At 44.8% G+C, this 15,467-nt stretch overlaps 1 pseudogene; it reads right to left on the bottom strand.

The window, feature by feature from the left end:
• Positions 1–15,348: 15,348 nt before the first annotated feature.
• On the bottom strand, positions 15,349–15,467 carry LOC134937619 (5S ribosomal RNA; annotated as a pseudogene).

Raw genomic sequence — 15,467 nt, 5'->3', positions numbered from 1 at the left:
AGTTGATGATTGATGCCATGCGGGATGTGTTAAATATTTCTAACACACCTCCTGAGCAGGTTGAGGAGGCTTTTTTCACAGACAGTAAGAAAACCCCTCTCACCTTCCCTGTTAAGGAACTAAATGCTATTTTTGAAAAGGCCTGGGAAAACCCGGAGAAAAAATTCCAGATCACTAAAAGGGTTCTGGTTGCTTTTCCCTTCCTGGAGGCTGATAGAAAAAAATGGGAGTCCCCACCTATAGTTGATGCCTCTGTTTCCGGGCTGTCAAAACAAGTGGTTTCGCCTGTCCCAGGATCTACCACGTTGAAAGACCCGGCGGATCGCAAGGTGGATGCTACGCTCAAATCCATTTACATGGCTTCAGGGGCAATACTGGCTAGGAAGGGGGTAACGTCTAAACATTACCATCAAATTTGGAAAAAGTATGTGTTTTGGTGTGAATCCAAGATGTTTCCTGTGGTGGAGTTTCAACGTGGACGGTTTCTCCTTTTCCTGCAAGCAGGTGTGCATATGGGCCTGAGATTGGGCTCCATCAAAGTCCAGATTTCGGCCTTACCCATTTTCTTCCAGAAACAATTGGCTGTCCTCCCTGAGGTTCAGACCTTTTTGAAAGGGGTTCTGCACATCCAGCCTCCTTTTGTGGCGCCAACGACCCCATGGGATCTTGATGTGTTGTTGCAGTTCCTGCAATCTGATTAGTTTGAGCCTCTGCAGAAGGCTGAAATCAAGTTTCTCACATGGAAGGCGGTCACTTTGTTGGCCTTGGCTTCTGCTCGACGTGTGTCGGAATTGGGGGCTTTGTCCTGTAAAAGTCCCTATCTGGTCTTCCATGAAGATAGGGCGGAATTCAGGACTCGTCCACAGTTCCTTCCTAAGGTTGTGTCGGCTTTTCATATCAACCAACCTATTGTGGTGACAGTGGCTACTGGCTACTTAATTGCTTCAAAGGCTTTGGATGTTGTGAGGGCTTTGAAGATTTATGTGAGGAGGACTTCTCCTCACAGAAAATCGGACTCTCTGTTTGTCCTCTATGATCCCAAGAAAATTGGGTGTCCTGCTTCTAAGCAGTCGAGTTCTCACTGGATCAGGTTCATCATCCAGCATGCATATTCTAAGCAGGATTGCTGTGTCCAAAATCTGTTAAGGCCCAATCTACTCGTAAGGTGGGTTTTTCCTGGGCGGCTGCCCGGGGTGTCTCGGCTTTACAGCTTTGCCGAGCGGCAACTTGGTCTGGATCGAACACGTTTGCTAAGTTTTACAAGTTCGATACTTTGGCCTCTGATGACCTCAAGTTTGGTCAAGCTTTTATGCAGGAGCCTGCGCGCTCTCCCTCCCATTCTGGGAGCTTTGGTACAACCCCAGCATCCTCTAGGATGTAAAAGAAAATAGGATTTTAATTACCTACCGGTAAATCCTTTTCTCGTAGTCCGTAGAGGATGCTAGGCGCCCGCCCAGCACTTCTTTATCCTGCAGTGGTTATTTGGTTCAGTACTGCCTGGTTCCTAGGTAAGTTCTGCGTTCTTTACTGTTTCAGTACTGTTTCAGCTGTTGCTGAGTTTTCTGGTATGTTGGACGGATTTGCCTTGTTGTGTGAGCTGGTGTGAATCTCGCCACTATCTGTGTAATTCCTTCTCTCGAAGTATATAATCTCCTCGGGCACAGTTTCTAGACTGAGTCTGGTAGGAGGGGCATAGAGGGAGGAGCCAGCCCACACTGTTAAACTCTTAAGCCAATGGCTTCTGGTGGACCCGTCTATACCCCATGGTACTAATATGGACCCCAGCATCCTCTACGGACTACAAGAAAAGGATTTACCAGTAGGTAATTAAAATCCTATTATTATGTTAATGTACTGTGATGGACATAAGCAGTGGCAAAATTATACAAGCCACTGAGCCAGATGGTGTAGTACTTGTAGTTGTCCTAAAACAAACAACCTTTCTTCTGAGCCACAGGAAACTCCTGTTTGGCTTGATGCATAACAGTGAACACATCAACACACTGTACTTACCATGCCAAATTAATTTGCAAACCTAAAGATGATGACCCAACACTGCCATGTTGTAGCACAACCAACACTTTAATCACCTCATTTAAGGATGCTATTTCTGAATGACCTGTGCAAGCAATGACAGGACCTACCTCTGGATCTGTACTTCTTTTGTCACTAAGCAATGGTTCTCACTGTCATCTGAAAGGTACACACATAGTAGATAACCAGAAGACGCTGGGACTCAATTCATTGTGATCAGAAGCTATTGTGGCAGAAAAATCCTTGTTCAGTGAATGATGTACTGTTGGTACTCTAAACTACCCCTCCAAGTAGGGTTGGAGTCCATAGCCAATTCAATAACACCACTGAGCAGAGAGACCAGAGAACCATCCAACACTACACCATTGATGAGGTCCGTGGCCTCTGGGAGTCATTTAAGTCCAAGTCAAGCAGGACAGAGACAGCTGAGAGTATAAAAGACCCCTTATCAAAGAAGCCCCCACAGGAACTGCATTATCCTGAGGAGTGTCAGTAGAGGCCCACTGAATACCCATATGCTTGACCAATTACTGCAGGGACAATGCCAATGACTCCAACTGAAACTACAGCTGATGGAATTAAGTGGGACCAGGTGAGGGTGAAAAAGTTGACATTGATGTCAACCCTGTTCCCCAGAGCTCAGAAAGATGTACATCAAAAACACTAAGAGTGACTTGTGTTTGATGATAGGGCACTAGCCTGCTCACCATTAGACTCTGCCCCAACAGAAGCCCTAGTTTGCCCAGGACAACAATGGCACCCCTAGCCTGAGGTATTGCTGAAGCCCATGGTCCCACATGGGTGCAAGAGGAAGTACCCTGGTTGTGCCTGATGATTTGGAATGCAAATTAAAAATAATTTCAATTAATGATCCCATAGATCAGACCATCTATGTAACAGAAAATCTCTGCAATGGTTATACACTAATAAGTGTCAAAGCAACTTTATGTAGATCTTGTTGTTTTCTCTTTACTGTAACAAACACAGAAAGAGTAGAAAAATCTGACCCTATTACATGAATACATTATTAACTATACTCAATTTAGCATAATTAAATTCAACATTCAGATCCTAATTATAACAATATTCCACAGATGGCTTATTGTTTGCTACTCGTCTTATCTTATATACCCTTAATTAACATTTCAGCAATTTTTATTTGTTTTATAGTTTTCTTGTTAAGATTTAACTCAGACTTTTAGATTAGTTTGGAAATCAATGAACCATGCCAAAGTGCTATTGTTGTTGAAAACATAAAAAAAAACCTTTTTTTTAATATACTAATAATACAAATATTCTTTTAAAATGATGTTTCCTTGGTTTATGATGTTTCAAATATATTCACTAGAATTAGTCAGAAACGTTACTGTTTTAACTGTTTCCATGTGCTTTATTGGAGAACTAAATAAGAAGCTCCCAGATTACTAACATAATGATGGCCACATTAATTTAACTGGAGAACAGACTAACAAGTGTGCGGGCAACTAACACAGTTACTGATTAACCATATACTCAAGCAGGGCCGGCGCTTCCACTAGGCAGCTTTAGGCAGCTGCCTATGGGCGGCGGTACCTGAGGGCGGCCTAGAAGAAAAAAAATATCTGAAAAAGCAGCTTTCTATTGGCGGCAGGACTCAGAGCAGTGTATGTGACCACAGTCCACACAGCTTATCAGGGAGTCAGTGACTCCCAGACTACAAATCAGCACCAGGGAGAGAGGGTGCAGCGCTGACAGCCTCAGTCACAGGCACCAAAGAGAAAGGAGGGGAGAGCTTCTGTACCCGCCCATCGACGTCAGCTCCTGGAGAGGCGCAAGTTTGTTGAGATCTCGCCGCCGGGCGGAGAAGAAACTAATCCGAGCCGAGGTGAGGGAAGATACCGTCGCTGCTGCCCGCCCGCCGCCCAGCCGCAGCCGCCCAGCTGCAGCCCCCCCCCCCGGCTCGTACAGCGCAAGACCGCCGCAGCGGTTCGGTATACTGTGGCCCCCCTTCTCCCCAAGTCCTGTGTTACCCCCCCCCCCTCATGTCCCCAGGTTGTGTGACAACTTGTGTTCCTCCTCCCCCTCTCCACCCCATCGTGTCCCTATGATCTGTGATGCTCTCCCCCCCCCCTCTCATGTACCCAGGTCATGTGTCCCTCCTCCCCCTCATGTCCCGTGGTAACCCCTCCCCCCTCAAGTGCCCAGGTCATGTGTTTCTCCTCCCCCTCATGTCCCGTGGCACCCCCTCCCCCCTCAAGTGCCCAGGTCATGTGTTTCTCCTGTCCCTCATGTCCCGTGGCACCCCGTCCCCCCTCATGTGCCCAGCTCCTGTGTCCCTTCTCCCCTCTTATGTCTAGTGTCACGCCCCTTCCCCCTCTCATGTCCCCATGTCCTGTGACACCCCCTTCTCCCCTCAGGTGCCCAGGTCCTGTGTCCCCCCCTTAAAGTCCCCAGGTCATGTGTCCCTAATCACCCTCTCCACCCCCCTCATGTCCCCATGTCTGTGACACCCCCTTCCCCCCTCCAATGCCCAGGTCCTCTGTCACCGCCCCTCAAGTCCCCAGGTCCTGTGTCCCCCCTCCCCACCCCCTTATGTCCCGTGACATCCCCTCCCCCCTCAGGTGCCCAGGTCCTGTGTCCCCCCCTCCCCTCAAGTCCCCAGATCATGTGTCCCCCCTTCCCCTCTCCACCCCCTCATATCCCCATGTCCTTTGACACCCTCTCCCCCCCTCATGTCCCCAGGTCCTGTGTCCCAACTCCCCCTCTCCACCCCCCTCATGTCCCCACCTTCCCCCTCATGTGCCATGGCCCTGTGTCAATCCCCTAAATCCTGTGTCCCTCATGCCCCCAGGTCATGTCCCCAGGTCTTGTGTCCCTCATTCCTCCAGGTCTTGTGCCCAGCCCCCCACCCAATTCCCATGTCACCCTCTCCTCCTCATATGCACAGGTCCTTTGTCATCCTCCTAAGTTCTATGTCACCCCCCCCCCCCTCATGTCCCCAGGTCTTGTGTCTCTCCTCGCCTTTCCCCCTCATGTATAGTGTAACCCTCATCCCCCCTCATGTGCCGAGGTCCTGTGCCACACCCCCTCGTGTCCTGTGTCCCTCCTCCCAACTCCCCATCGCCCTCATGCTGGGCCGTAACTATGTGTGTGCTAGCAGTGCGTTGTGCTGCCCGCTGGCAGGGCTGTTTGTTGCTGCCTGTGGTGCGGCTAGGTGCCGGCATCCTCTCCCCTGCATCCTCCCATGTATACCCGCCACGTCCCTCCTGCCGCATCCCTCTCTCCTCCCCAGCGTCAAGAGTCAGAACCGGGCCCCGATACCTGGAAGCAGCGCGGACTGCTGCTTACCAGGCTGGATATGCGGGGCACACAATCAAGCACCCCGCGGTGCTGATCATATGCACTTAACCCCTGGAAGGTACTGAAGCTCAGCACTGTCTTACAGCTCGGGACCTGCTCAGGAGGTCGCCGGGCTGCTAGCTGCAGAAGAGGAGCCTGGTAAGTATGAGGCTGCCATGTCTCTCTCTCAACATTTCTCCCCCCTTGCTTTCTCTCTTACATGCCTCTTCCCTCCCCATGTCTCGTCCCCTCCCCTTCCCTCGCCTCTTCCTCCCCATGCCTCTCCTCCCTCCTCATGCCGTAATGTGTAAAAAAAAGGGGACGCTGTCTGCCGTAATGTGTAATAAGGGGGACGCTGTCTGCCGTAATGTGTAAACAAGGGGATGCTGTCTGCCGTAATGTGTAAAAAAGGGGACGCTGTCTGCCGTAATGTGTAAAAAAGGGGACGCTGTCTGCCGTAATGTGTATAAAAAGGGACGCTGTCTGCCGTAATGTGTAAAAAAGGGGACGCTGTCTGCCATAATGTGTAAAAGGGGCTCTACCTGGTGTAGTGGCGCTACTGTGTGTCGTAATTTAAATGATGGCGACTACTATAATATGTATTGGTATTACTGTGTGGCCACACCCCTTCCCCATGAAGCCATGCCCTTATATTCTTTGCGCACGCCTAAGGCACGCACTGCACCTGTTTTGCATAAATGGGGAGGGGCTGATGCCCTATCTTGCACACAGCGCTAAAATGCCCTCATGTCCGCATGTCCCGTGTCATTCCCCCAGGTCCTGTGTCCCTCTTCCCTCTCCCACCACCCCGCTCATGCCCCAAGGTCTTGTGTCCCTCTCCCCCTTCATGTGACCAGATCCTGTGTTACAGCTTCACCAGCTTCTCCCAACAGGAGATCCACTAACAGCAGAGAGTCCCTGAGCAGAACCATATGGACTCAGGTTAGTGTGATTGTGACTGTACTGGTCACACCGAGTGCATCCTCCCCTGTGGCTGGAGCCTGGTCTGGTGGGAGCACTACCGACTCTAGAAACGATTAATATTAACAGGGGGCCATGGACTGTATGTATGCCATTGTCTCCCATGCAGGACACCAGTAGTGACTGCAGGTACCAGACACACGCACACAGCATTCCAGGATGACAGCACTACACAGCCTCGGCACTGTCGGCAGTGCCTGCCTGAAAAATAAGTATGGGGGAGGGGGGGGGGGGGCAGTAGGCTGAAGTTTTGCCTAGGGTGCTAAGAAACCTAGCACCGGCCCTGTACTCAAGCAATATTTCCTGTGTTAATTGGAGAAAGAAGGCTGTCCAGAAACATATGTATATATGCGATTGTTTTGAATCCTAAGGTGCTTTTCTATATTGCATATTGGATAGTTAATTACCAGTTACCTTCACCAGATGCTTCCACACATGCCTTCACACCCCCAGATATGCCTCTTACTTGCCCCTCAGATCTTCCCACATAACCGCACCACATACTATCCTACCCAAAAAAAAGACTTTCATGACCATTAAACTGTTAATTACTCCCACTGTCACTGACTATCTAGATACAGTAAAATGGCAGTGAAAGTTGTTATGGTAACATTACATCACAATTACATGAATTCCACTGGCATGGGTGGGTTGGGAGCAGGCCCTCCCCCACTATGTCTGGTGTTTCCCAAAAATCTGTGTAAGGACCAGCTGGCACACAGGACTGAATTAAGAATTTGGTAGTCCAGGGCACGTAAGATGATATATATATATATATATATATATACATACATATAGTGTGTATGTGTGTGTATGTACGTGTGTGTGTGTGTGTGTATGTGTGTGTGTGTGAAGGAGATACCTCTGCAAAAATCTCTATATTCTGCATATTTCTCACTGTTGAACACCAACATGTCAGTATATCAGGGTCTAAAGGGTAAAAATATCTTACTGATGAGAACCCGTTATCAGGGACGACATTAATAAGAGTCAATTATCAGGGACAACACTGATAAGAACTAGTTATCAGGGACAACACTGACGAGAACCAGTTATCAAGTGTGGCTCTTTAATGACAAGACTTTACTTGTAAAAAATAAAACATACTGCGTGAGTTAAAAGGGAGTAGGGGAACATTGACCATAGACTATGCCAAGATGGTTTTGCAAGTTTCTCCCCTCTCGCACATACTGTATAACTTGCTGCCACGCAGTGTTCACAGAAGTTGTGTTTTTCCCATGCATTAGAAAAATGCTTAGATCAAAAGTAGAGCAACACATTTTTTATTTTCCCTAAAGTCAAATTTATGCTCAAGGGAACTCATTTTGTATCAGTTACTGAGGTAAAGAAGAAAGCGACAGAGCTGTTGAGACAGCTGATAGATAATGTGCTACAGCACGTCTTTGACCAATGGAAAATAAGTATGCAGCGGTTTGTGGATGCAGAAGGGGAATACATAGAAGGTAAACGGAGTTAAACTGTACTTAATGTAATTAAACATAAATTATAGCATCAGTCTCATTATTTAATAGTCACAACTCGTAGCTTGTACCTAACCTGTGCATGTCTGTTGGGGGATGCTACTCTAAGGGTTACTCAATAAATCAACTAGGAACCTAATTTTACTAAAAAATGCACACACTCTGTATACTCCATAATATCTGTTTGTCTAAATTGTTAATGTTGGTGTAGTGCACTAACATTCCAAGATTTAAAACCTTTGCAGTTTAATATTCAACAGTTGACCTGGCAAAAACAGGCTAATGATTTCTTTAGAACACAAGGACACAACTTAGAAAATTTTAGATTGACTATACTGTACAAAAGGAAAAATTATGTTAGCATATGGAACACAATACTTGCCAATATATACAATACAATTTAAAGAAAAAGGAGACACAAAGTAAAAACTTAAATTGTAGATTTAACTAACTGCTGCCGGAACTGGTAATTTTAGTTGATAAATCATTTTACAGTTTTCTCACACTATAAATATGTCTATATGCAGGCTCGGACTAGCCCACAGGGTTACAGGGGAAACCACGTGTAGGCCCCCCTGCCAGGCGCCCCTCCTCCTCTAGGGATCAGGTTCTAGACTGTGCACTTGAATTATATATTATACATATGTTACCTTATACTGCACAGGATTATGATGTATTCTCTACAGTATGTTGCTGTCATTAATCTGGCACATTATCATGCATGCACTAGCGTTAATTACTATATAAATTATCAAGGAGTCCAGACCAGGTACTCTATAATGGTTAGCCAAACCTCTGTGGTGGCTGGCCACACCTCTAATCATGGGCCCCTACCACTGCATACTCACGGCGGGCCCTTAATGCTCCAGTCCGACACTGTCTATATGTAAACCTCAGTCCCAAATGTATGCATGTCTAATATAAAAACAATGTGGGCACTGCCATTATGTAGTGTTAGGACTGCTGATATCGGAGAAGCCTTGATGCAGCTCAGCAGCTGAACATGTCTTTGCAAATGCAAGTGACCAATTTCTATGAAACTCTATTAATATAAATTAATATTAATAGAAATGTTCAGGTATGGTTCCAGGCAATTTTTAGTGTGCTGAACGGATACCGGGGGAGGGGGGAGAGCACCTCCCCTCTCTGTCTGCTATTTGTTTGTGACCCCTCCTCTTTTCCAGCACCTGATATATAATTTTCTCCAGGAATGAATGAGCAGCTACCACTGTTTGTCTGCTAATATAAAAACAAATCAGAACTATGGATTTTATGAAGTTGCAATTGTAATTTTAATGTTATTATATGGGTAATGTATACATACAGCTGACATACCCCAATCACTTTGTATTTTTGGCTGATCGCCACCTTTTGAGAATGAGATTGGGGTCAGACAATGTCTTCAAAATGTGACGGAAACCCTTTAAGAACAGGGCTAAGTAACATCTTCAAGTGAGCTACTGTAAGTAACATCTTCAAGTGAAAAGATTGCCCGCCTTCACATCTCAACTCCTTACCTATCTCACTGTTCTCCTTTAAAATGATTCACTTATCAAAGGACAGATGCCCCGTAATAACACAAGCCTTTTCAGAATTGTGCACTGTATACACATTGATGTTTTAGGGCAATGCGCAGGTGTGTCAGATGACTGCACCAGGCATCGGTGCATAGCGATGGGATGGTACGAAAAAAGCAATCGCACGGGCGATCGCAAGGAGATTGACAGGAAGAGGGCGTTTGTGGGTGGCAACTGACAGTTTTCAAGGAGTGTCTGGAAAAACGCAGGCGTGTATAAGCGTTGGAAGGGAGGGTGTCTGACGTCAAATCTGGTCCCGGACAGGCTGAAGTGCTTGCAGTGGCTCAGTAAGTCTGGGGCTGCGCAGAGACTGCACAAAATCAGTTTGTGCAGCTCTGCTACACATGCGTTCGCACACTTGCACAGCAAAATTACACTTCCCCTGTAGGCGGCATCTATCTGATTGCAGGACTGCAAAAATCGCTTCCTAGCAATCAGGTCTGAATTACCCCCATGTCCTTTTTGTGTGTAATTTTTTTTGGTGTCGTTTTCTTCGTAGAGTGACTGGGAACCACAATTACTGCACCGTGTCCCCTCGCATGGCTCGCTTCACTTGCCATGCTTCGGGCAAGGTGCCTCGCTCTGCTACACCTGCGCTTGGCACAGGTTACTATTCACAATTGTAGTCCAAGTGGATCGTAAAGTATGAAAAAGTTCAAAATATGAAAAAAATGTGAAAAACTCATGTCGACCTAGAGTCCCTGTCAACCTAGAAACCATGTCGACCTACTTACTGTCGACCAATAGTGGTCGACCTAAGTCTTGTCGACCTAGAATTCGGATCCCATAAAACAGGCATCCTTTAATATGCACTGAACAGCAAAGTCTGGGAAGATGAAACAATGGTGGTCATTCCGAGTTGTTCGCTCGTTGCCATTTTTCGCAACGCAGCGATTAGGTGAAAAATGCGCATGCGGATGGTACGCAACGCGCATGCGCTTAGTAATATAACACAAAACTTTGGAGATTTACACAAGCTCGAGCTACGTTTTTTCAACGCCCAAGTGATCATAGTGTGATTGACAGGAAGTGGGTGTTTCTGGGCGGCAACTTGGCGTTTTCCGGGAGTGTGCTAAAAAACGCAGGGGTGCCAGGGAAAAACGCAGGAGTGGCTGGAGAAACGGGGGAGTGGCTGGCCGAATGCAGGGCGTGTTTGTGACGTCAAACCAGGAACTAAACAGACCGAGGTGATCGCAATCTAGGAGTAGGTCTGGAGCTACTCAGAAACTGCAAGTAATTATTTAGTAGCAGTTCTGCTAACCTTTCGTTTGCACTTCTGCTAAGCTAAGATACACTCTCAGAGGGTGGCGTCCTAGCATTTGCACTGCTGCTAAAAGCAGCTAGCGAGCGAACAACTCGGAATGAGGGCCAATGTGAGTAAAGACTCTATACTCACACTGCTTTTTCTTCCCAAGCTTTAATATTCAGTGCATATTAAAGGTTGTCATTTTTTATACAGTATATAAGAAACAGCTTCCAGTTCCATGGAAGTGGTGGCCAGTGCACATTCTCAGTAAAGCAGAACAGCGAGTCTCCAGAGCAAATTGTAACCCTCTTTTGGTATACCAAATGTCTCCAAGGCATCTGAATGCATATGTTAATTGAGCAATGTTACAAACCTGCTCTCAAATTCATTTTATCATTGTTATACAGTAATTTCATAGCAGTTTCTATAATGGGTGCAGTGTATGCAATGCACACGGGCCTCTGGGTCCAGGGGGCCAACACCGAACACACTGCACCCATAGAGTATACTTACTCCCTCAGCGACAGCCCTGCAATGCGGGCACAAATCATTACCAAGTGATTTGCACATGCGCACTGGAGATGTCCCTGAGAACAAGGCCCGGGCGCCATGTTCCCGGAGACCTGCGCATGTGCAATAGACTCTTGCACTATGGGGGTCATTCTGAGTTGATCGCACGTAGCAACTTTTTGCTGCTTATGCGATCAACTTGACGCCGCCTATGAGAGAGTGTATTTTATTCATAGCAGGGCTGCGATCACTTGTGCAGCCCTCCTATGCTAAAAAAGTTTCCTGCAAAACAAGACCAGGGTCAGACCTACTAACCCTGTGCGACAGATCCAGCGAAAAAGGTCCCGGGATTGACGTCAGACATCCGCCCTCCAAATGCCTGGACACACCTGCATTCGGATCTCCACGCCTGGAAAACTGTGAGTAGACGCCCCGGAACGCCTCCTCCCTGTCAATCTTCTTGTGATCGCGGTAGCGATCACTTTCTTCTTTGTTCTGGCCGCTGCCCGGCGATGACCGGCGCTGGGCAACGACGCACGTGCACAATGGGGCTGCAGTGCATGCGCTGTTCCAACTCATTCGCACCACAGCGAAGAACCGCTGTGTGCGAATGGGTCGGAATTACCCCCTATGTCAGTGTCTACTAGCTGCTGGATAGGACAGGCCCGCAACGGAAGCTGCACGCGGGTCCCCTCTTCTCTTATAACTTCCCTGAGTAGCTTATTACATTATAATCTAAGATCGAGGAACCGTTGTACTAACACCCAACAGGATCCTCAGACAGTATGTCCACAGTAAACTGATACCTTTGTCATTTCCAAAGAACAGTGCTGGTCCTGTGGTCTTTGGTACTAACAGTAATACTGCATAACTAGCAGAGTGAAAATATCTGTTTGCTATTCTTTAAAAAAGCAAGGAGACATGACATTGCACACCACAATATGCAATTATTATTTAATGACAGAAACAATAATCTAATTACTTGTTTACAGTGACACATAAAATCATTATATTACAATAAAAACGTCAACTATGCAGATCACTGTATAGCTATTATTAATTTTCCTGTTTTCACTCAGCGCTGTCGGCAGTCATTAAGCAAAGTAAAAAAAAATAAAGAATCACACACATTTGTATATATTGCAGTCCTTCCATACTGTAAAATTATTTGCAGTAGAGTATCCATAAATCTTAATGACATCAAGTAAATTAATGTAATTAGAGCTAGTCTTTGAAATATATATTTAGACACAAGCAGGAAAGTAATAGATTCATCATTATAAGGTAAAAAGAAAACCTCTGCCTGCACCTATCTGCATTACAAGCTTGTTTTTGGAAGAATAGTTCAAATTTATGTCATTTGTATCTTTCACGCTTTCTGAACTCCATATAATGCTCACTGAGACATCCCAATTTGCAGCGTGGAGTGTGAAATAGAACCTTTTTTCTTCTTGCTAAAACTTTTGTGAACCCAGATTGGATTGTAATGGAAAATGTCCATATTGTATTGGAAAAAATGCCCAGATTGGAAGAAATGATGTTATGAGGCTGTGTAAGGGTCAATAAAGCTACTACAATGTCAAATGTAAAGCCATCTTTTGCTGCAACTACAGTCTAAGGGGGTAACTTATTATAGGATTTGGACGTGACTGTGTTTCAAAAATAGCAAAAATGTATTTAATGGTGACTGTCTTGCTTAAAGGTTATGCGTGGGAGAAGACGGTAAAGGTTGTGTCAAAGGCTGATCTGTAAATAAAAAAAACCTATGCAATCATGCCATAGGTTCTAAGTAACTTGAAGATCATGATGAAGAGAAAAAAATCTTTCCCAAGGTCGTAAGAGATGACAAGGCATTTATTATGCTTGGCAAATATAAAGAACAGAGCATGTGCTGTTATTAGATTATAACAAAGAGGCAGCAAAGTGAGGCACATTATATTCCTCCCCGAGGCAAGCAAATCCAGAAATAACGTTTAAAGAAGATTTACTTTTTAAGTAATGTTTAACTTCTTGTGTAAGCATGTGTCGTATTGAGCAATTATAATATTTCAGTGTTTTATTTTAAGTGTGTGCTAAGGACCTTGATTTAAAAAGAAACGTAATTAAAGGAGTTGTGATTTTAACAATTGTCTACAACAATACAAGTGGATGATCTCTACTTTCTATAAGGGGTTACATAGTGTAAAGGGTAGAAGTATGTTGTGTGTCTGTAAGTCTGTACAGTCCAATTGCTTGTACATTAGATATTAAATACAGTAACATGTTAGTTTATTGTATAGACAGGGTGTGCATCATAGGGTCAACAGTAACTAGGTCGACAGTCATTAGGTTGACCACTATTTGTTTGCAGTGACTAGGTCGACACCTGAAATAGGTCAACACGGTCCTTAGGTCAACATGGAATAGGTCGGCATGAGGTGTGGTTTTTTGTGTTATTTTCTTTGTAAAGTGACCGGGAACCCCAGTTAGTGCACCGTATCCTCTCGCTATGCTTCAGGAAAGGTTACTATTCCCAATTGTAGTCCATGTAGTTCATAAAGTATGAAAAAGTACAAAAAATTCTTTACAAAAAAAACCTCATGTCAACCTTTTCATGTGTTGACCTTTCCCAGGTCAACCTAGTGACGAGGTCGACATAAAGACCGGATCCTGTATAGACAATAGAAGTAAACTGCAATACAAGCTTAAAAGGAATATAAACTTAAAAAGTGATATTTAACAGACAATGCAAGCTGACAAGCTATGTTCTTCTTCTTCTTCTTCTTCTTCTTCTTCTTCTTCTTCTTCTTCTTATTATTATTATTATTATTATTATCCTTTACTGATATGGAGCCACAAGGTGTCCACAGCACCTTACAAAGCACACAAACAAACAAAAAATAACACTAATATGGACAAAACAAGAAAGAAAGTGTATTCCAGCTGACCAGAGGGCCAATGGCACAATATATTGCACAGCCATGCACAGTGCACGATTGGTGTACAGATGCACGATACACAGCTACCCAATTTATTCACCTGTATGTTGTCATCAGTAGGGTCGACCCATCTGATGTGCTGCACAACAGATAAGATGACCCTACTGACGATGGCCAGAAACAGGCAATATCAGGTACACACTGAGCAATATGGATGGTATATTCTTCTTATTAGCATTGGAACTGTATACTGTAGTATCCAGTATATCACTTGATGTGTTCACAGCCTTGCAGTACAGAACATTGAAGGACATGGACATTGTTTATAAAAATTGCTGCATCAGCAGTCACAATACCCAAATAAGCCAACAACAGGTGGCAGAGCCCAATAGTTACATGCCACTGTAGGTAGTAGGGAGGAGATGATAGTAAAAGTGGGATAAGGAAAAGCATTAGAGGGAAAAGGGCCTGTTTGTGAGAGCTTGCAGTCTAAAGGGAAGAGGCATACAGACAGGAGTAACACAGAAGGTAGAGACAGTGAGCAAGGAATATGGAGCAGTGGGTTAGGATGAGAGCTGGGAGACTTTGACAAAGAAGTGGCTTAGGGGGACATGTACTAAGCTGTGATAAAAGTGGAGAAGTGAGCCAGTGGAGAAGCTGGCCATGGCAACCAATCAGCTGCTCTGTATACTTTTATAGTATCGAGGTTACAAAGGAAAAGAGAGACTCTTTGTTGGGGCACGCTTGAAAGACTAAAACTTAACTTTTAATATAAATCTCATTAAAATGTGGTACACCAGATCAACACACGTATATATATATTTTTTTATAACACTTTTGAGAAAAGGCCATAAACTTGTAATGGTCCCTTCTCCCTTGTGTTGATTTTAAATTATTAAAAGAAAAGATTCTCAATCATGAAATAATTAAGAGTAATCAACCTACAATTAATGTAGTTAATAAAAATGACAGTGACACCTGGGGTGAAAATATTGGAAATTGAATTTAACATAAAGTGCATAGGCATTGCATATGTTGTAAATACGCTGCGATAGTGATCCTTACATATTTACCTATGGAGAAGATATATCCTGGTAAGGGTTAATCTGCTGCTTAAAAGTTTATATGACAATAAGGTACAATGAATGAGAGAACAATTACTTATTGTAGACAAGTAGAGAGTCAGAGAAGCTAAATAAATATGAGAAGGAAAATGTAGGTGTGAAAGTGGTAATGGTCAAAGGTTGCTCCAACACCTCTGCTTGTCACAAACATAGAGATATTGATTACTACACCTGATATTCCCTAGCAGTCTCCCAAATAGGTACTAATCAGGCTATTCACTGCTTAGCTTCCAAGATCAGGCGAGGTTGGGCGTACCCAGTGAAATATGGTAGTAATG

The sequence above is a fragment of the Pseudophryne corroboree genome, chromosome 6 (assembly GCF_028390025.1).
Source record: "Pseudophryne corroboree isolate aPseCor3 chromosome 6, aPseCor3.hap2, whole genome shotgun sequence".
Classification (NCBI taxonomy): Eukaryota; Metazoa; Chordata; class Amphibia; order Anura; family Myobatrachidae; genus Pseudophryne; species Pseudophryne corroboree.
Note: the sequence above shows the minus strand (reverse complement) of the source record. Positions and strands in the feature narration are given on the sequence as shown.